Source organism: Peromyscus californicus, unplaced genomic scaffold (genome assembly GCF_007827085.1).
Source record: "Peromyscus californicus insignis strain IS unplaced genomic scaffold, ASM782708v3 Scaffold_3__1_contigs__length_106647218, whole genome shotgun sequence".
Classification (NCBI taxonomy): Eukaryota; Metazoa; Chordata; class Mammalia; order Rodentia; family Cricetidae; genus Peromyscus; species Peromyscus californicus.
In genome coordinates, this window is record NW_026294551.1 from 32,853,049 (window position 1) to 32,874,923 (window position 21,875).

General features: G+C 42.1%; 1 protein-coding gene across 1 annotated transcript in view; it reads left to right on the forward strand.

Moving 5' to 3' along the window:
- Positions 1-1,125: 1,125 nt before the first annotated feature.
- The window catches only part of Ankfn1 (ankyrin repeat and fibronectin type III domain containing 1), a 393,623-nt gene continuing 372,873 nt past the window's right edge, over positions 1,126-21,875 (forward strand). The window contains exon 1 of the mRNA XM_052757767.1: positions 1,126-1,400. The gene's annotated coding sequence lies outside the window, so the exon portion shown is untranslated. The remainder of the gene's footprint in view (positions 1,401-21,875) is intronic.

Below are 21,875 nucleotides of genomic sequence, written 5' to 3' on the forward strand. Positions count from 1 at the left end.
GTTGTTTACCAACCTTTGGGTTCGCTTCATGGAAACTACATCAATATGGCAGGAATCCCCTAGAAGAGCAACTAGTATTTATCATAGGACTGAGCTTTCTTCAGGTGCTTCCAGAACATTAGGAGGATGGAGAGAAGTCAGTGATAACCAGCCATGAATGTCAATATTCTCAACTCCCTCAGAGCTCACCTCGGACATAAACACTACAGTTTTTTTTTTCTCATTTGAACATGTTTTATGTTTGAAAATGAATGTAAATGGCTTTGCCAAAATTCCCCTTGTCAAAATCTGTCAGTCATGAGAAAGCCCAACCCATCACATGAACCTCTCTGCAGAAAGAATCAGAAATCAGCATCGTCGTCTTGCTGGGCAATTAAGATCATCTCCAGGCTCTGATCCCCATACCTGAGAAACAGATGTCCCAGAATTCTTATCTGTTTGAGACTTGGAAATAAGGGTTGCCCTACATATGAAGAGCACCCACATTTGCTTCCCCAGAGGAAGCAATTAACAATAACACTGGAATAATCTCAAAGTTTGATAATAAGGCTTTATTATGATTTTATTAAAAGAGGACGATTCCTCAGAGTTAGCAAACACTGTAGCAGTGTGAGGACAGTTTACATATTTTAGGAGATGTCCAATAGATAATATAACAAAGGAGGTTCTTCATATCCCCTCTTCTTGCAGCTCTCCTAGGGGCTAAGTACCATTACCACCAACATGCAGGTGAAACAGTCTCAGAGAAGAGAAAGACCCTGTCCAAATCCACAAGTTAATAACTGATAGGCACATCTGACGTCCTAAGTCTACTTAAACTTATGAATCCTGCTCTAGCATTATCTTTAACTTCTAACTACCAAATGCTATTACCTCCTTATTGATCTCAACCAGGGCGAACATATCCCAGGGCTGCAGAAGTCTGTGATGCTAACATTTTGTGGTGCTTGTGTGACTTTACCTGGAGCCACTCTGGAAGCTGTAAATTCATAAATAATGCCATGCTAACTTGGTTAGGCTCCTAGGGCCAACAGGAGACAGATGATCTACCGCTTTGAACAGTATCATTGTAAGCTGATGTGCTACTTCATAGTGTTGGGTTGCCATCCCCTGGAGTGCTTTGATGCGATCGGTTGTCAGGTTCAGGTCTGTTGTTTCTCTCACCAGAATCCCAGCCACTGGAAGATGACAGCCCCAAAGCCCTGCCTGTGTTAGGGGAGCAATCAAACTCGGATAATGACATAAACGAGCCGGTGTTGATCTGGGGAATCTCAGACAAAGCAGCCCAGAGGAAAAGCATCTCTGCTGCTGAAGGTTCTTCGCTTCGCTTGCAACAGGAGAAACAGCAGCCGCTGGTGCACAGACCGGGGAGAGGTAAAGGGAGGCTGAGGCTGCCGCATGTGAGTAGCGCTTGATTTTCTGTGGCTAAGAACAGGGTGCTGGGAGGGGGCTTGGCTGGGAGGGGTGTGTGTGGGTAATTTGGGTCTCTGCTTTTCCTGTGGCTAGGAGTGGAAGTGATGCTTTACACAATCACCAAGTGCATTTGGGATCTGAGCCACTCTTCCAGAGGAGGCAACGGAGTGTGCCCACACGCACTTGCATTTTCGGTGTCTGCGGATCATAAAACATGTAAACAGCAGCAGGTGGGGAGGGGTTTCTCTTTGTTTTCTTGTTGTCTGTGGTGGGCTGCGAGGCAGAGAGGCACCTCAGCCCTAAAGAGCTTTCAGAGCAGGACTGCCCGAAGGGGGCTCTTTCCCAAGTTTCTGTGGCACATGTGTGAATCTCTACGGCTTGGCCACACGGTTGCTTCTCTTGGAGAGAGGGGATTACATGCCTCCCACTGGGAAAGGGTGAGGGTGGCTAGTCCTTAGCTTAAGTCCTTCGGAGTAAGCAACAGCAACGCAGTTTAACCTGACACTTGTCGTCCTGGAAGGAGTTCACAGAGCGATCCAGGCTGGGAAAGCATAGGTCTCTCAGCCAGGGCAAACACACGGGTCTCAGCATCGGGGTGATTTTAAACTTTAGAAAGTTTTTGATTGCTTTCTTCTTTAATGCTAAGCCCTAGGGTTTTCTACCTGTGAACAGTAGACGTATGTTGAAGTTAAAAGCACGCAGGACAGGATGTTTTGCTTTCAAGCTCTTGTGTAGCAAACAGCAGGTTTTCTCAGCATGATGAGTTGGTGTGCACCTGTGGGTAATGGTGACCACAGGTGCTCTGTGTGATAGATAGCATCCAGTCATAAATTTGCTTGTGTTTAGAATGTCTATAAAGGTGGTACACACACAGACATGCATGAACACGTGCACGCATGAGCACACACACACACACACACACATCACTATGCACACTCATGCACAACATAATACAAGCACACACATGCATGCTTGTGCACACACATGCACACACATACACAACATACACAATACACACAGGCACACACATGCACACACACACACACACACACACACACACACACACAGGCATATGTACATTTCTCTCTTTAATTCTTTCTTTGGAGGATTTTTGTTGTTGCTGAACCAGAGAATCTGCAGGAGAAGAAAACTAGCACATCATCCCCAGGAGGAGAAGAGGAGGGGAAAGGGGAGAAAGGGAGGGGCCCTTTGCATGTCCTAGGAATTGGCTTCCAGCAGCTGTGCATAATGAGGGACAAGAATCCCAAGCACTTGACACTGGCGCTTGGCTGGGAAGAGAGATTCCAGCCAGCAGCTTGGGCTCACAACTGTGTGCCAGTACAAAGGAGGGTCAGAGCTCCTGCTCCCAAGTTGCTCTGGGGTGTGCAGTGAAATATGAACCAGGGCAGAGGATGCAGGAAAGAGCCATCTGTTTTCTACAAGGGATGCTTTCCCCTCAAGGCAGCCCTGTAGAACATTCTCATGCCGTGGCACAGCAGGTGAGGCTGCTCGGAGTTGGCAATAAATGGCAGGCGAGCTCAGGTAGCCATCCGAGTGGAAAGCCACAATCCTTGTGGCTGTCAGAATATCTGGAGCCATCATCCATGGCATCATAGCATCGTGCCTGCACGGACAAGTTGAGATCTAACGTCAGCAACCCAGAGAACACTGAAGTTGTGGGGCAAGATCAACAGTCTGATGTCGGTGTTGTATTGGTGCTCATTTCTGCCATTAGTGATAATGGTGTGTCGTAGAAACATTACAACATATCTCCATAAGACTTTCTTTATATCTCGACCTCTCAGCATCTCTGACTCTTCTATATTCTTGTCCAGCTTTGCCCAGATACATCACTGACTCAGTGACAGTTGTGGTCTAGCTGTATTCACTTTTCCCTTTCCCCAGCATTTTCTGTGCCCCATTCTCATCTTCCAGTACTGCTCGCTCTCTTAGGAATGGTTAATTACAGCTGGAGTTAATGGATGCATCCCTTAAGTGAATATGCTATATAGGCTGTTTAGCAACTGTTGGATGTTTAAATTGTTTCCAGCTTATCTCTAAATGGGATGGTATTATGAATAGTATTGTGATTGACACATTTTACTTCCCTTAAAAAAAAAAAACTGGGGAAAATGAAGTCTCAGCATCAGAATGAATAAGGTAAAAATATGAATTCTTTTGGCTTTCCATGCTTATGAACAAACTGTTCTCTGACTCCTGTTTCTACTGTCCAAAACCATCATGTAGAGAACATCAATTTGCCTAGAGCCTTATGTACATATCCTATGTATTTTTCCTAGATCCTTATATACATATTCTATATATTTTTTATAGAGCCTTATACATATATTCTATGTATGTTTCCTAAGTGAAGATCCATGAAAAGATGCTGGCTGTGTTTTTAAAGCTGGTACTTACCTCCTGGAGCAGACAGGGCCATCCTCCAAAGAACAAGCCTGTAGCTTCTCAGGCTCCCCCCTGCAAGAAAAGCCATGCTCAGCAGCTTCCACTTCTTAGCTCTGTAGAGGGTAAAGAAAACAAAGTAGATAAGCCGGCATTTCAGGACGGTAGCCAGACTAGCAGAGTCTTCAGACTCTCCCCTCCTTCCCAGTCTTAACAGAGGCAACAGAAAGGTCAACTCACTTCTCAAATTTGAGGCTAATGCCTGACAAATGGGACTAGAGTCCTTGAGAAGGTGAGAGCTGGTCAAGCTTATTAGAGGTAAAAAAAAAAAAAAAAAGAGCATGTTCGGTGGTTTCTACTTCTGCATAGACTTCATCCAAAGCTGCATGCTTCAATGAGAGGGCCATGGTCACTCAGTTCTGTCAAGTGAGAACTGTGAAATACTTCAGTTTCTGCTTCAATAAGGACAGTGCTATCAACTATCTTTTTTTTTTTTCATTTTTCTTCCCTTGTATCTGATAAGTTAAGAGATTGCTCTATGCTTTACTGACCTGTGTGGCTCACCATAAATCGCTTCAATGCTAATCTCTTTGTTGACTTAATGACTATTTGCACGAAGACCCAGACTACCCAGTGGGGACCATGCTTACTGCTCAGCATGTGTTTAGCCACCCTGACCTATGTAGGTAGAAATTACAGAATCCTGGGAACAAGATTCTCCTTCCATAGACAAGCAATGAGATCTTTCCTTTTCTCCCCGCCCCCCAAGGCTTATTGACTTTTTCTATTCTGCAAGGATTTAACACTGCTTTGCCAAACTGGGAGCCACTGGAAGTCATGGGCAGATTTGAGTGTGAGAGTAGCTGTTCCTTCCATGGTCTAATAGGCTAGGAGAACTAGCAGCCTATGATGTGTCTGAGGGAGCTAAGCATGTGTCCTCTAAGGAAAGGACAAGAGACTTTCAAGCTATAGTCTCAGTATTTGATCAAGAACTTGCTTAAAACTTGCCGAATGGTATCGCCCTTCAATCACTATTATCTTGCTGGGTTAAGGTCTAGTTTTCCTACAATATTATACCTAGTAGAGCAAGTTGAGTTTCTGCTTTATCTACTGTTGCACCGTCAGCCTTTCACAAAACGGTGACAGTGCCTACCTGCTCTGGGTCTGCTAGGCATTGAGCCATGTTTTAGGTGGCTGATCTACATTATTTGGATTCATCCTCACAGCATCCCCATGTGGTTTGCATTATTGCTAGTCCCCTTTTATAGATTTAAGGATTGAGAGACAAGTAGGATATACTAGAGTATAGATGGGGCCCTGTGTTTGGGGTCAAGGTGAGAAGGGAGAAACACAGAAGGAGAGTATTAGATGAAGGACACGTGGAAATGGTAGGACCACAATCTGAGCTTGCTACAAACACCATAGGCACATAGGCTGAAAGAATGGTGGAAATCTAAATGAACATTGATGCACTGCTATATCTCCAAAAAGTACCAGTAATGGTAGTAATGATGATTGTGATAACGATGATGGTGGTAACGGTTAACCAGTGACCTACACTATTCATTACATTATGTGCCAAACTTTTAATGGAAACTTGTGTATCCATTCTGATTTAATCCTTGCCCCGGCCTTATGAGAGAGCCACTCTCCTAGTCTTTATTAGCAAAGTAAGGAAAGCTCTGTGATGCCATTCAGCTTGTCCCGGAACACAGAGCGAGTGTGACAGTGATGTCTATGGCCTCTGGGCACTTTGTTGATGCACCAGGAAATAAGAGTTGTAAGCATGGCCAGAAACAGTAATAGCAAAGGACCATGTAGCTCAGCTCAATGGCTTCTTTGGATCTCTGAAGAATTCTGGGGTAGCTTTTAGATTACCTGAGATTATTCTTGCTACTGCCTCTAAGACAAGTTCAAGGAAGGTGCTGAAAAAAGTGCCACCGTTGAACCAGTAACTGGTTCATAAACTGACAAGGAAAAAGGAAAATCTCAGCTAAGCACCTGTCCCTGTCCTTTGTGCTGGACCTGCCCTTCCCAATATGATAGCTACTAATCATATGCTACTATTGAGCACTTGGAACACAGCTAGTCCAAAGAGTTCTATTAAGTATGCAAATACACAGTAGACTTCAACAGCTTAAGAAAAGAAGTTAAATATCTCAGTAGATTTCTGTTTGCATATTGAAATAATGCTTTAGATATAACAGGCTAAATAAAATATGCTATTGAAGTAATTATTCCTGGTTTATTTTATGTCCCAGAAAGCCATGATAAAGTACACATAACAATGAGATGTATCATGTAAACTGTCTTAGTTGTATTGCTCAGTGGTGTTAAGTGTACTTGCATTGTAATGGAAACAATCTCCTGAACGCTTCATCTTGGAAAACCACAGCTCTGTATGCACTGAAACTCTCTTCTTTCCCTCTACCCTGGGCAACTGTCACTCATTTTTTGTTTCTAAACTTTTAGCTATTCTAGATAACTCACATGAGTGCCATTCCAGAGCATTCCATTCACTTGCTGTTTGCGCTTAGCATAATGCCATCGTGGGTCATGGTTCATTTATGGTCAGTGTGTATCTGAATGGTCTTAGTTTCGAAGGTGGAATATAGTTCCATCACACATATGTATAGCATTTGTTTACTCAATTCCTCCACCCATGGATATGTGACCTATTTCTGCCTCTTTTTCCTTTACTTGTGGCTCCTACAATATTTAGACTTCCATAAGTGCCTCACATTTGAGGTTGACATCTCTCTACTAAACAGTGTTGTTCTACACCAGTGGTTATCAGCCTGTGGGTCACAACCCCCATAGATACCCTGATCATCAGATATTTACATTATGATTCATAATAGTAACAAAATTACAGTGATGTATCAATGAAAATAATTTTATGGTTGAGGGGTCATCATGACATGAGGAACTGTATTAAAGGTTTGAAGCATTAGGAAGGTTGAGAATATCAGTCTAGACTTTTCTCTCTTCTTCAATGCCCTCTCCTCCCCATTCTCCCATTCTTGACACAAAACTTTTACAACCCCCCATGCTAATTTGATTTTCTTGTTCCCTTCTCTAAGACCTGAGCCAATAATCTTAGCTCTGATCAAGTTCTCCCTTTTATAAGGACCCATGAAAGACTGTCATATTTAGCAACATTTTCTGTAATTAAATGAAACTGTGACATTTCTCAAGAGGAATATTCCCTTTTTTCATAATATATAAGGAGAGAGCTCAATAAATTGAAACCGAGAAGAAAAGGCTTTTGAAGCGATTTAATTTTCTTTTTTTTTTTAAAAAGTCAACAGCTGTACTCAGCTTGTGGGTTGTGAGTGAATTTTGTTAACCCACCAAGCAAGGAAGAATGTAAAGCCAATAAAGCAAAAATTCAGATTAGAGATCTACACTGGCTTTTCATTTCTGAAATCAATTTTTCCTGGAAGGACTTGGGGATCTAGGCATTTAGGGCACATGTCAGTGTCTGAAATTTCTCAACATTTACAGACAAGTTAAAACCTCAAAGCCTTAGTATAGCATCCAAGGCCTTCCAGATTCCTGATTTTTTTTCCCTATCATTCCCTACAAACTTCCCCTATTGAGATCAAGGTGTCTCATTGGTTTACAAATGAGCCATGTGCTTCCTTGACTTCCAGCCTTGACCTTGATCTTATATCAGCTTTGGAGATCCCATACCACCTGTACATGCCTGCTGAAAACTTAATCTCTAGGACACTGTATAAGAAGTTTCTTCTAGTAAGCATCCTTGGATCCCAGTATCCACTGGACATAGTCAGACCCATAAGAAAGATGTCAGACATGGTGGTCTGTTCTAGGGAGCATGACAAGTAATTCGTCTCACCATCTCTCACATTTTAGCCTTTCTCTCCCATTAACTGAAGCAATTTAGAGACCAAAAGGTGTGAGTATACATGGAAGTCATTTTCAGAGTTCCCACCAAGAAGTCAGAGGAAGTAGAAAAGGTGGAAGGACAGAGACAATATAGTAGCAGACTGGCCCCTTTCTTCAGAAATATCCCAATTCTATAACAGAACCATTATACTATAAGATAATCCTCACTACCTTATCTGTTTAATATATATATTAAAGTAATATGTATTAAATTATTATTATATATTAATATATAAATATTAAAATTAATATATATTATATAGTCAAGACAGTAGGCTTCTTCTTATTCATATCTATATTTCTAACATTTATCAAAATATCTGGCATAGAAATAGGTATTTAATAAATATGGATTTATTATCATTATAAAATAAAAATTAATCATATGCTTCTTTCAAAAATTCCTTTAGAACCTCAGTAGCCTATAGTGATTCTAGAATGGCAATGTCTCCATGAATTGATTATAGAGTATTGATCTCACTCTTCTTTGACTCCAAGAAAGGAAGCAAAAATGATTCCATTAATGATTCTCAGTGTCTTGTGATGCTGCATTCAGTGGAACATTACATCACAATTGAGAAACTTGAATGTAAGTGGTGGGAAGTTAGACCAACTATGAAAATAAGTGTTCCTAGTGACATTGAGTGCAAGTTCAGGCAGTGGCAGTTTTTATATGGATATAATGTCATGTGCCTTTTCTCGTGACCTCTTTAATTGCAATTTTATATCAAAATATATGTTCAGAGAGACAGACTATATGATTTAATGCTTTGAATCTAAAGTGCCTGTAACTAAGGTTGAGGTACTCAAGAAATGTCATGAACATAATAGAAAGCTGAGGACAGAAAATGGTGAGAAAGAGCAATTTGAGTGACTTTGATACTTTGTGGCTGCCCTGTGGACAAAGTCTTCATATGCCAACAAAAGTGGCCACCTAACCAAACCAGTGAGTGTTGTGTAGCTATTTAAGAACTGAAGAAAGAGGAGAGCCCATCAGGCACAGGGAATTATGGAAAGTTAGTATGCTCAGAAAGTTTAAAGGTTCATGAAGGTTCTCTCAAATGTTCTGTAAGCAGTAACAGTTGCTCGGGGGCATGGGTGATACTCGCTTGTAGAGTCACCTGCAGGCTGTACAAGAAACTCTAGGGATATCACTTTTGTGAGTCATCACCCATGATGGGGAAGGGTGGGCATTTTGGTGATGTAGCTGCCTTTGGGTTGCCCATACAGCTATAAGTGATGCTCTTGTAAAAAAAAAAAAAAAACTCCAATAAACTCAGTGGTTTACCAAGCTAGACTTGGTTAAAATTCTTTCCCTACTCCATAAGTAGTGCACTATCTACAGTGAATGGATATATTTATTCATGTGTCTCCAAGTCACAGGACAGTGAATGAGGAGGCATCTGTGAAGTATAGTGGTGTGGCTTGGGTTTCCTCATTCTAATGGGTTAATTTTTTAATTGGAGTTTGTAGGTGATGGTAATTTCCTAGGATCAGCATAACAAATTACCACAAACCAGGTAGCTTAAAATACTGCATTTGCTTGAGCAAGGTCAATTTACCAGTAGCTACACCACTGTTGAGTATGACCATTAACTGCTTACAGCTCGTTGGGGATAGGTGGAGCCTCATAAGCCCATCCTCAAGCCATGCTGGAAAGTTGAAGGACCCAGTCTTGTGTAGATTACCAGAGCTGATATGAGCTCAGGAGTGCAAGGGTCATGTCATATCCAAAAGGGAGTGTTTTGCAACACTGCTCACCATCTTTTAGCTCTTACTTTCTTTCTGCCTCACCTTCTCTGAGCCTTGGAGGAAGTGATAAAGATGTTCTTCCTGTGTAAGGCTCAGCACTCAAAAAAGTCAGTTATTCTTATCACTCTGCCTCACTTATTACTTTGCATTCACTGCTGCCTGATTGGGGAAAAAAGCCTTCTTTGACTAAGCCTGAAAATATCATTAAATCTATGAGTATAAATAAAGATTTACAGGGAACATCGACAACATATCCATTTAGCAAAACATCAGCACTAGATTTCTCTCTAGGGTCTATGACCTCCCTAGCCATGGATATTTAAACAGGTTTTTACAATATCAGGTATGGTTTATTCCAGATAGAGGACCTCACAGATAACCAAAAAGAGTTGGTTACCCCATAACAGCTAACAACCATGCCACTATTGCACTGTAGGCACATCTTGCCTGGAAGGTTGGTATCACTTCCCACTCATGCTCAAGCAAGCAACATTAAATGCAATGGATCACAATGAAAGTATAAGGGAGATTGGAAAGAACAAGGGGTTCAGAGGCAGTGAGGAGTTGGGGGACTAAGAGAGGATAATAGGGTGACTATTACCAAAGTATAGGATAGGTGTATGAAATTATGCAAGAATAAAGAAAACATATAAATGTATTCTCCCACTGTTCTGGAGGTCAGAATCCCCCCATGGAAGCACCAGTGGGATTGCTCAAGCTCCTAAGGGAAGAGATTCTACAAGAAAAATCCTTGCTTGCTTCTTCCAGCAAAGCTGGCTCTAGACCTTCCTTGGCTTAGGGCTATATCATGTCAATCTACTCCCATTTTCCATGTGGACTTCCTCTCTTCCTCCCTTGTGTCTGTGTGCCTCAAATGTCCCTCAGCTGCTTCTTATAAGGACACCAGTCACTGGACTTAGTTGTGGGTGAACTCGTACTGATATCCAAACTTCTCTCTGCACTGCCTTGTTTCCAAACAAGGTCATGTTCACAGATCCTCAGAGCTAAGAAGGACAGACTTGGGCAGGGACTGAAGCTCAGAGGCAGAGTGTTGTTGTCCTTGCATTCACAGGCTCCTGAATTTGATCCTTAATGCTGCACAAAAGTAGATTAATTAAAGAGTTAACTAATCAATTAAAGGAGAGAAGAAAACAGACAGATCTTTTGGTACCTTTATTCAATCTACAATGAAGATTACAGTAACCATGCTAATTTGCCTGCTGTATGAAATCAAGCCTTTACTCCTACTTTCTGAATCTGAGATCTTACTCCATAAACCATTTCCATTTTCTCTTTTGTTCATTTAGCCTTGTCAGGTTGAGTTTTTCCCTTGGCCTACAAATTAGCTCTCATCCGAATGAAACAAGCTTCCCTTCAAATGAGTGAGACAGGGGATCTTAGTCACACAGCACAGGGTCTGACACATATCAGGCATATGTAAGGTAGTTTTATCATGAAAAGGTAGCATATCTGAAAATGGATGACATGGGGGAGTCACAGGGGAGGTGAGGAATATGAGCAGTGGATAAATCCCAGAAAATGTGTCCTGATCAATTCCCCAGTGTGTCCTAATGCTGAAAAGGAAAATATATGTGTCATTGATCACTGAAAAGGAGACAGACACACACACACACACACAGAGAGAGAGAGAGAGAGAGAGAGAGAGAGAGAGAGAGAGAGAGAGAGAGAGAGAGAGAGAGAAAACACCAGATTAAGGTCACTATCCCCAGTGACCCATTTTCTTCAAGCAAGTTCTGCCTCCTAAATTTACTTCTCTTCCCCATAGTCCATTCAGCTGTGAATCCATCAATGAATAGATTCGTAAGTGAGATTAAAGCTCTCATATCCATTTACTTCTAAACACTGCTGCACATGAGACTTTGGGAAATGTTCCAGATATAAATGTAACAAGCATTTTCGTGTTAATAATCCCATGGTATTTAGTACATTCATGACATTGTACATTCACCGTTTGTGTTTAGCTATAAAACATCTGCACTGTAAAATAAGACTCCATTGGTGGTTAGTTTTAATTTCCAACTTGACACAGTTCAAAATCACCTGGGAAGAGAGTCTCAGTGGAGGGTTGTCTAGATCCCTGTGGGCATGCCTATGGGAAATTGTCTGGATTATGTTCATGACTTAGGAAGCCCCCGCCTACTGTGGGTGATACCATTCCTTGAGTTTTGATCCTGAACTGGATGAGAGTGGAGAAATTAGTCTGAGTAGCAAGCATACATGAATTTGTTCTCTTCTGTTCTTGACTCTAGGTGTGATGCAATTAGCTGCTTTTAGTTCCAGTTGCCTTGCCTTAACTGACAGGATGGACTACAAACTGGAACTGTGAACTAGAGTAAATCCTCTCTTCCCTGATGCTTTTCATCAGGATCTTTTGTCATAGCAAGAGTCATAAAACCAAAATGGTCCCCTTACCAGCTAAGCTCATTCCCCATTTCATTGGCCCCTAGTCACTAGCAACTTACTTCCTATTCATATTGAACTTTTCTGTTCTAGATATTCCATTGTAGACAGATTCACACATGTGACTTTTTGTGTCTGACTTCTTTCTTAGCATAGTGTTTGCTGGGTCCGCCTAGTACTCTGTAGCATGTGTACATTCCATAGTATTCCTTTTATGGATGAATCATTGTGCAAGCATATCAGAGTTTATAAATCCAGCCATCTGGTGATGTGCACATGGATTTTTTTTTAGTTTTGGCTATCATGTATTTAAGCATATCTGAGTAGGAACTGTTTAAGAACTTGCTTCCAGTTCAGTTGGGTATACAACCAAGGGTCGAATTACTCAAGTAGAATTCCTGGGCCATCTGGGATTTTAGGTTTAACTTTTAGAAGAACTGCCAAACTGTTTTCCTGGTCAGAGGTTCTTGAACCAGGGAGATGTTCTCAGTATAGATATTCCAGTGATGAGATTGGATGTCTGACTTCCATGGTGGACTATTAGCAGTGATTTAGTGCCCCTCACTTCCCTGACCAGCCTGTTCTCTGGATAAAATATACAGGGATTTTAGTGTCAGTTAAGAGGAGAAGCTGATTAGACAGGCACCAGAGTTCTCTTGTTGGTCATCAATTTACCTGGCATTGGAAGGGTCATACAGATGATGTGCTGGGACAGAGATGGTTCAGTTGCAGGATTGATGAGTCTCCATTCCAGGGAATTGCCACATGGTACAAGTCCCCTCTGTCACCCCATAAACCCCACATGGCTAATGTAGTACTAGCTCCTCTCATTGTTCTCTGGACTCTGCAGGGAGCTGAGTACAATGGGGTTGTACAATAGAGCACAATTTGGGTTGGTAGGAAAAAGGAATTCACCAGGGAGATGCATGGGAGTGGCAGCTTCTTGGACAGGCACTGACAGCTGGTTCAGATTCCATAGGGTTACCCCACTCCACTAGCCTGAGAAAACAAGAGAAATTCCAACTATTGCATGATATCATTCATGCCTTAGTCACATTTATTCTTAAACCACGGCTTTAATTGCTGTTCCATTGGATCTTATTTCTTTTTTCACCAAGAAGAAAAAAAAAATGGAATCTCTGAAATTCCCATGAAAGCACATTCAATTGCCATTTCTGTTCCAACTTCAAGACAAAAATCATCCTTAATAATGAAAACACATCTGTTATTGGCAAAGCAACCTCAAGTATTGCTTACAGAGTCAAGAAGGGAAACAATGCAGTGTTAGTACAGCGCAGACAGCCACAGAGTCTGTGTACAAACACACTGAGAATCCACCACATTATTTACAGCACCTTGTCATATGCTGATCCGTGTTCCAACAGCCTTGTCAGGTAGGCAGAGGAAGTGCTGGTAGTTCTCAACTTTGTAGAGGAAGTTCTCCAACTTACAAATGATTTGGAATGGCTGAAAGTATATCTCAGTGGGAAAGTACATGCTTAGAGGGTGGAAGACCCTGGGTTCCATCTTCACCACCATACAGGGGCAGAGTATGAAATGGATTCAAGGCCATAAATCTAGCAGGAAGCAGAACCACAAGCCAAACTCTGCAAAATCCACAGTGTATGTGGAAGAAATGATGATTGTTTAAGGTGCTGGGAGTCTGCAGTTGAGCTATTTGAATTGTGACTCAGCCGGTGGCAAGCCACGTAGCCACAAGCAGATCACTTAGCCCTCTGCTTCATTTCCCTCCTCGTATAATGGAGATAATGATGCTTGACTCGCGAGATCAATGTGCAGATAAAATGAAATCACATAGGCAAAGTATTTTGCATGCTATCAGTTGCATGCATTAAAAAAAAACAAATGTAGACTCTTATCCCTGTTACACTGGTATAGCATGGGAGCAGATTCTTCTTCTTTTAAGTCAGACTCTTTCTCTTCAAAGCATTTTAAATGGTGCATCCTCCAATCAGCCTTCTTCCAAATGAGAAGATATTATCCCTGACATAAGAACAGCAGGAGTTCTTAGAGATAAGGGAACATTTTGCAGTCAGAGGGGCACAAAGAATCAATGTTCATTACTTAATTGGAATAAACATTCATTTATACATACAGCTGTCAGGAAGCAAAACCTGATCAAAGGCCCATTAGTCACAAGGCTGGCTTTGAGAAGGGCCACTTAGTTAAGGCAGTGAATTCAACATGAAAGGAAAGAGGGGCTGGAACACTGCGGCCTGGTACATTGTGCATTAGTGATTATTTTGGTTCTATTTCCCCAAGCTTTCCCTAACAGAATTAACCCATATCCTAAAGGCTGACAGTAGCAAGCACCAGCAGCAGGCCAGGCCAAGGGGTGGCTCTTAATCCCCCTGCCACATTTCTGAATGGAGTAAACTTGAGAACAAGACTGGCAAGCTGAACTGCCTTGATGAATTTCACAGCAAATGCCAGTCCTCAGAGATGGAATAAAGCACTCATGTCATCACGGGGCACTACAGAGCTGACTCGTTCCATCATAGCTACTATCTACACCTACTATAGAATTTGTCAGATCTTGGGAAGGTCATTCGGTCTGGAGAGCCTGTACCCAAATGTCCCAACAGCACTTGTTCTTTAATAGAGGGTTGTCATTAACAATTACCTGTAACATTGATCTAAGCTACCATCTGTAACAGTAATGCTAATATTTATCTTTATGGTCTATGACCAGTGTGGGCTACACATCATTAGGCGTTTGCTCAACACCCATCCGGCCCCAGGTGCTGCTCCTACAGTGAGGAGAGATGCTGCAGAAGAGCGCAGGAATGGTTTCCTTTTTATTTTTCCCATTTTTGTCAGCACATTTCCATTATGCAAGCATGTGGTCCATTTGCATAATCTATTTGTTGAGTGGATAAACTGACAATGTATTATTTAATTGCCTTCAATGTGTGGTGAAGATATAATTGCCATTATTATTATAATTGTTCTCATTTACTAAATATCTATGAGGGAGGCACCACTTGGGGACAACAGAGGACAATGATTAAGACCACCAACTCTAAATCCACATGGTCATATTTGGGTCCTGACTCTGCTGATTATTGGCTCTTGGTTTCTTTAGACAGGCGCTTCTCCATCTGCAGAATGGGGGTGGCAACAAAGGTCTGTAGTTTACAAAATTGTTAGACTAAATGAAGTAGTATTTGTAATATTATTGCAACAGTATATGGAACAAGATATTTATTATAACTACAGTAACTATAGAAAATGAATAATTTAGCAGGAGAAAGCAAGAAGACAAGAATAGGGTAAAATCATTTTGGCCAAACATCACCAGATAACACATTTCTTCTGCATAGTACCACTCTTCCTTTATGCAAATAAGAATTTCATCAGTACCATGGTAGAGCCTGGACTCCAGGGGCAGTTCCTAAAGTTGGGATATTACAAGTCAAACCAAACAAGATGATCTTTGGTACTATGCTGCATTTGTGGGGCATCTCTGTTTTTCAACATGAATGTAAAATTCTGATCTAACACTGATGTAGGGGAATAACCAAACAAGGATATTCATCCACCAGGACCAACACCTTTATTGTCTGATACAGGTAAACTTTGCCTTATATCTGTTGACCTCAGACCTGAATTAGGAAAGTGATGTCTCCTTGCCCAGAACAAGATGGGCATGCCCAATCTATTGGTGAACCCTTGAGTTGATAACTGTGGCCACAGAGAGTAGAGTAACCTTTGAATCATCTCTACTGAAAGGAAAAGGGATAAAGAACCAAGAACATGGGACTGTAAGGCAGTGAATAGCCACTTTGAACCTTTCATAAACAGGCCTTGGCCTTGGCCAGCACCAGGAGAATTTAGTAGGAATCTGTGAGTCTGATCTGAACCAGTCTCCCAAAACTCTGAAGTCCTGGGCCCTATCCAGCTTCCTCTTAAGCACGGCCCTTCTTGTCTTCACCGATGCCCTGCAAATGGAACGTGTGCCTACCTGTATGTGATTTATTTAAAGCCGGGGCTCCTAAATCTTCTTGTTTCCACACTTGGCTTATTTTGTGCAATATTTTTAAAAATCCTTTTGTTCATTGGCATCCTTGACAAATAACTTAAGTGCTGATCTCCTTTGCAAGAGAGGAGCCAGTTTTTAGGGTGTTCTGGAAACTAAGATATTCTGGTAATAACAGGCACACTTTCCCTTCTAGTGTTGTGTTTACTACATTTGGCAGCTCCTGGGCTTTTCAGAACCATCGAGATACAGGCCATGACTCATCCATTAAGAAAGAGCCAGGTACTTTTGAACACCATACTAAATAAATCACCTGGTTTAACCTTTACAACCACCTCCAGGAAACAGTTGTTATTGCTATTTTATAGAGAAATTTGGGGTTGGGTTCTAGCCATCATGTTGATTTGCGGCAATTCTAGATTGTGTTATATTCCTCTAAAGAGAGCTGTTTTTCAAAGGCAATAAAATTGCTGAGACTCAAATTGCATATTTTTTTCAGCTTGTGACATGTGGCAGCTAACAATGTCAGTTCCTTCCTTCCTTCCTTCCTTCCTTCCTTCCTTCCTTCCTTCCTCTCTCTCTCTCTCTCTCTCTCTCTCTCTCTCTCTCTCTCTCTCTCTCTCTCTTTCTTTCTTTCCATGAGCAAGACTGTTTTCAATCTTGTTTATACATACGTGGTTGAGGGTTCAATTAGAGGTTGTCCAGGCAGAGTTACCATGTACAACTCCAGGTTCCCTTACTTTGCCATTATTTCTGGGCTTCCCTTTGAGGGCATATAGCTACCTTGAATACTGTCTGTGATTCACCTGAACAGTTAGATAGGAAATCTCCTTCAGAAGTTACACAGAACATCATACTCCTTGAGGACCATATTAATTACTGTTGCCACTGCTATGATAAGACAGCAGACAGAAGCAACTAGCGGGAGGAAGGATTAACTGGGGCTATTGATTGCAGGAGATTTCAATCTATCATCACAGAGGAGGCTCCATCTGTAATGGTGGGAGCTTATGGCTTGTTCATATTGTACCAGTCAGGAAGCAGAGAGCAGGCAAGAACCAGAAGCAGGTATAACCTTCAAAGACTTGCTCCTAGAGACCTAGTTTGACCAGGGAGGCCCCACCTTGTAAAAGTTCCACGACTTGCCAAAGCAGCACAGCGGCACCATACGTACACGCTGGGGACCAGCATTCAGACACATGAGCCTGAAGGTTCCTGATTCATATACAGATCACAGCAAGAACCTCCTATGTGCGTGGGAATGGGGGGAGCTATTTTCTTGGGGAAGACACAGCTAGTACAGTGTTAGTTCTGTCCTATCTACATGCTCCACAGAGCAAACACTTTGGAAATCAGACGCCTGTGTAGGTACAATCACACCAGCCAGACGAAAGAGTGTTTTAGAGTGACTGAGAAAACGGAACATTCTCTCAGAATTCCTTGTAGGTCTAGAAGTGAAGAGAGTTACAGAAGAGGGCCGGCTCACTCTTTCAGCTGCTGCTCAGAGGTCATGGCGTCTATCTGTGAAACATGAGTCGGAAGATTTTTTTTTTTCTTATAAGAATCATGGGGAATGGAGATATAAAGCAGTTGGTCAGTGTTTTCCTAACACGCATGAAACCCTGGGTATGATCTCCAGCACTGGATAAACCTGTTTCATGAAACTGGCTATAATCCAGCATGTGGGAGGGAGAGGCAGGAGGATCGCGAGGTCGTCCATACATAGCTATATAGCTTAAGGTCACTCTGAGTTATGAGGGGGATGAGAGAGAGGAAGGGACAAATAGGCAGGAAGAAGAGAGAGAAGAGGAAGACCAATACAGGAAGAGGAACAAAGATGGGGGAGAAGGAGGAAGAAGAGGGGAGGTGAGTAGAGGAGGGAGGAAGGGAAGTGAAGGAAGGGGAGGAGACACAAGGGACACAGGACAAGTGACTTCCCTGAGGAGGTTCCTTGATGCCAGAGAATGGCAGACAGGAATCTTGCTTAAGAGCAAGGCAGCCTTGGAAGCCTCTGTACCAGCAAAAATCACTGAAAAGTCACCCACCGCTGAAGTTTAAAACTATGGATCTGTTCTGTCTTGTCTGACTTACCACTGTGCACACCCCAACAACACACATAGCAAAGAGCCAGAGCCAAAGCCAGCATCACTCAAGCCAGTATTAGGGGACAGCAGTAGCAGAGGGACCTGGCCGAGAAGCAACCGTAAGCCAGCCGATGGCATGAGCTTCCAGAGGGTGACCCTGCCTTGTTCACCCTCCCAAGCTAGTCACTGTGAAAAAAAGATGCCAAAATAAAGGGAAAGGAAAGAGAGGAAAGACCAATGTGGCGAATATGGTAAGAATGAGGTGGCAGACCAGATGTTGTTTATGATTTTTAATAATCGAGATGGGGCCTGAATGAAAGAAAAACAGGAAAGACACAAAAAGATGTCTGTTCTAGATAGATGGAAAGTCCAGGTCAGTAAAGGAATGTGGAGTGCTGAAGATACAGTGGGCTGTGTGTCAGAAGACAGCAGGTGAGTGGTAACTCCTGTTTACACCTCCTACATGAGCAAAAGTCTGGATCCAGGTACTCTGAGCATATACAAACTTAACTTCTGTAAGATGAGACACCCTGGAAAGGCTAAAAGTAACAAAGAGAGCTGCAGAACATACTTATTCACTAATTATATATACATATATATAATTTTTAAATTTCATATATAATCAATAATTATATATCACAGATTACATATAATTATATATCATATAATATGTATATAATCAGTAACTATACATACATAATAATGTAATCCTGAAGAAAGGGAAATTTGGTAAATCACAGCAACAGATGCTCAAAATAAGAAATAAGAGTCCAAAGGCCAAGTTTTGAAAGGACTGATTAAAATGCAAAATAAAATAAATACATTTCACACCTTTTCAGGCTAGCAAAAGTATAAAGAATAATTTTAAAGATTTTTTTACTTTATGTGTGTGGATATTTTGTCTGCATGCATGTATGTACACAATATGCATGCCTAATAGCCACAGAAACCAGAAGAGGGCTTCAGATCCCCAGAGCCAGTTGTTATTAACTGCTATGTGCATTCTGAGAACCAAAGCTGTATCCTCTATAAGAGGAGCAAGGGCTCTGAACTGTTGAGCAAGCTCTGCAGCACCCTCTCCCCCTTTAAAAAACATTTTGTTACTGGTGTTTCTCTGGGGATGGCATAAGAGAAGGATGTCGCCATCACCTGATGCTATGATCCAAGTTAGAACTAAATAGTCCTTTCAAAGAGACATGAGCACTACTTGCCAACGTTTTAAATGTACATATTCCCTATTAAATACTTCTGCTTTGGGGAATGCTACATCATAGACATCTTGAGTGCATAAAAATATATGCACAAGGAATTTTTCAGGTGAGATCCGGTACATTCAGGGTGATATGCCTATAGACAAGAAAGAATTTTGCACTACTTTAAAAATTATTTGCACATGTGTGTGTGTGAATGTATGCACACATGTGTACACAGTGCACATATAGAGGCCAAAAAGAGGTATGGGATCCCTCTGAGCTGGAGTACAGGTATCTGAGGGATGTCCAGATTCTTAGATGGTGCTGGGAACTGAGCTCCAGGCTGCACGGCTGCACAGCAAGACCACCGTGTCATCTTAACCACTGTGTCATCTCTCTAGCCTCCTTTCACCGTCATGATTCTTGTAACTCTGAGAAACCAGGGACAACATAAATGAACAGATGAGATCATTAAACAAGGTATGACTAACCCACATCATTCAAGACCCTGTTACCAGAAATAGTATTCAGCCACTCAGAAGAATGAGCTACACCTGGGTGGAGAGAAAAGCAGCCTGTCTGAGATCACTGTAGCCTACCACCACAAACTGCTAAGCTTGTGTGTGTGCGTGCGCGGGGCTTCGTTCTCAGAACTTGACACTGATTTACCCATCTCATCATCCTGGCAGCACACGTTCACCTGGGTGCTCAAGCTGTTAGATGTGGCAGCTTCATTGTTGGGTCCCTTCCAACACTGTCCTCCTGTACAAAAGAGAGATGCCTCCTCCAGGTTCCTACTCTTCTACAGGGCAACTCAAATCCAGTGAATGGTGGTGGGAGGAGGTGGTACACAAGGATCTCCCCCTGGGATGATCTTCTGTATCAGCTAAAGTCCTTATAGGAGCCACACTCTGTTCTGGCCTCTATTCTTCCCTAGGCCTAGTGACCTACAGTCACTCCTCCTGTTCCTCTTCCTCTTCTTTGTGTATGAGATGGATGCATTTGTGTATGGTGCATACATGTGGAAGCATACCTATGTGGACATGTGTGGAGGCCAGAGGAAGATATCAGTGCCCTCCATTATCCCTGCCTTGTCCTCTAAAGACAAATAGGAACAATTGCAAAGATGCATTGAAGATGTGAACTTGGAAACTATAAATGTTTATCTAGAGGAAGCCAATAGAATGTTGATAGTAAGCGTGTGTGTGCCAAAGGCTAATCTCAGGTATCATTCCACAAGAGCTGTCCACCTTGTCTTGTTTTTAGACACGACCTCTTTATTGACCTGGAGGTCACTGATTAGGCTAGGGTGCTTGGCCAGCATCTCAGCCTAGTAACTGATACTTAAGAATGGACCTTCTCTACCCATGCCATGAACTTGCCTGTGGCCTTTAGTTCTGCACACTCATGGCCCCTCCTCCCTTGTCAATTTTCCACTTTGCCTTTCTTTGCATCCTGAGAAACAGGGTCTTTCTTCCATGTATGTGTCAGACTCAAACTCTCCAAAGGGAGGGATGTGCCTAGTCCAGGTTTCCACTAGAGGTTTACTTGCAAATGTTTCCTCCTGGTAGGGCAGCTGTCCCCTGTATAGCATTGTCACGTGCGGAGACCATGTAAACCTGAGCAGAAGGGGCCATCTTGGATTGTACCCTCTGCCAGGACCTTTGAGTGCAGCCAAATGTTAATCTTATCACTGCCCTGTAAAAGTCTTGAAAGCACCCACCAGTGGCTGTCCCACAAAAAGAGAAGTACGCTGCCAGATGGTTGGCCAGAACCCAAATGAATCAGATTTTTAAAGCTTCCGTAAAAAATTGGGGGCTGAAAACAACAGAAACGTATTTTCTCACAGTTTTGGAAGCTGGAAGTCTGAAATCAAGGTGTCAGAACATACTCCCTGCAGAAAGGATTCTAGGAGAATCCTTCCTTGCCTCTTCCAATTTCTGGTATCACCAGGTGTTCTTTGGGTTATGCATTATGACACTAATCTTTGCCTTCATCTTCCCATACTCTCTATGTCTCATGAGGATCCTAGGACTTGGAACCCATTGGAATATTCCAGGATAATCTTATCTCAGATATTTAACTTACATTAATTTCCAAAGTTGTATTTTTCAGGTACTGTCAGAGTCACAGGCTCAGGGCATTAAGGTATGAATACATATCTGAGAAGTCAGCATTTAACTCCCCAAACCAGTGATGACTAAGATGAGTCCATGAGATATTTTTTGAGACAGGGTCTTGCTTTGTAGCTCAAGTTGACCTCAAATCCATGATCCTCCCTCTCTCTGCCTCCCAAGTGCTGAGATCATAGGTATGTACCACCTGCTTCAGCAAAGCCAAAAGAGCAGTGTGAGAGAAAATGAACTGCTCTACCTATAGGTAGGATTGATCTTCACTCACATGCTAGATCTCCTGGATTTCCTTCTAAGTGCCAAATCTAAAAACAGGAAAAGGAAAGGATGAAGGAAATTCTATTTCCCCATCTTCACCTCCCTATATTAGTCTCTGGTTCCCATGACAACATACAACAACTGCACATTCTATTCATCTTGTTTCCATTCCTCCTATGGACTATGGTGAACATTGGCTTTCTGGTGTCTCTCCATGGTGAAATCTTACCAAAATATGTCTTTGGCATGCCTTTTACAATTCAAACGTCTTACTTTTCTTGAGGCCTTGTGAATTCTGAAGACAGAG